Raw genomic sequence first — 1,700 nt, 5'->3', positions numbered from 1 at the left:
TTATATCGTAGAACCACATAACGATATACGGTATATCGTAATACCACATAACGTTATACGTTATATCGTTACACCACACAACGTTATACGCTATAACGTAATGCTATGCAAGGCTAAAGGATATATATGGTAATACCTAATAACGTTATACGTAATATCGTAGAACCACATAACGTTATAAGTTATAACGTAATACTACATAACGTTATGCGTCATATCGTAACGCCACATAACGTTATGCGTTATATCGTAATAGCACATTACGTTATACGTTATATCTTAATACCACATAACGTTATACGTTATATCGTAATACCACATAATGTTATACCTTATTTCATAATACCACGTAGCGTTATACAATATAACATAATGCGATATAACGTTAGACGTTATAACGTAATGCTATATAACGTTATACGTTATATCGTAATACCACATATCGTTATACATCATATCCTAACACCACATAACGATATACTTCATATCGTAATGCCACATAACGATATACGTTATATCGTAGTACCACATAACGTCATAAGTTATAACGTAATACTACATAACGTTATACGTCATATCGTAACATCCACATAACGTTATACGATATATCATATTTCTACATGACGTTATACGTTATATCCTAATACTACATTACGTTATACGTTATATACTAATACCACGTCAGGTTATACGTCATATCGTAATAGAACATAACGTTATATGTTAGATCGTAATACCACATAACGTTATACGTCTTATCTTAATACTATATAACGTTATACCTTATATCGTAATACCACGTAACGTTATACGTCATATCATAATACCACAAAACGTGATACGTTATAACGTAATACTACATAACGTTATACGTTATAACCTAATACTATATAACGTAATACTACATAACGTTATACGTTATAACGTAATACTATGTAACGTTATACGTCATAACGTAGTATCACATAACTTTATACGTTACATCGTATTTCTATGTGACGTCGTACGTTAAATCCCAATACTACATTACGTTATACGTTATATCGTAATACCACATAACGTTAAACGTCATACCGTAATACCACATAATGTTATACGTTATAGCGTAAAACTATATAACGTTATAGGACAAATCGTAACACCACATAACGTTATACGTTATATAGTAGTACCACATAACGTTATACGTCATATCGTAATACCACATAACGTTATACGTTATATGGTATTGATATATGACGTTATACGATATATCCACATTCCACATTACGTTATACGTTATATCGTTATGCCACATAACGTTGTTCGTTATATCGAATTGCTATAAGACGTTATACGTCATACCGTAACACCACATAACGTTATACGTTATATCGCAAAACCACATAAAGTTATACGTTATATCGTAATACTATATAACGTTACAGCTTATATCGTAATACCACATAACGTTATTCGTTATACCGTATTGCTCTATAACGTTATACCTAATACCGTAATACCACATAACGTTATACGTTATAACGTAATACTATATAAAGTTGTACGTCATATCGTAATTCCACATAACGTTATATGTTATAACGTAATACTATATAACGTTATACGTCATATCTTACCACACATAACGTTATACGTTATATCGTAGCACCACATAACGTTATACTTTATAACGTAATAGTATATAATGTTATACGTCA

The sequence above is a fragment of the Bombus pyrosoma genome, linkage group LG8 (assembly GCF_014825855.1).
Source record: "Bombus pyrosoma isolate SC7728 linkage group LG8, ASM1482585v1, whole genome shotgun sequence".
Classification (NCBI taxonomy): domain Eukaryota; kingdom Metazoa; phylum Arthropoda; class Insecta; order Hymenoptera; family Apidae; genus Bombus; species Bombus pyrosoma.
This window is presented reverse-complemented; position numbering follows the sequence as displayed.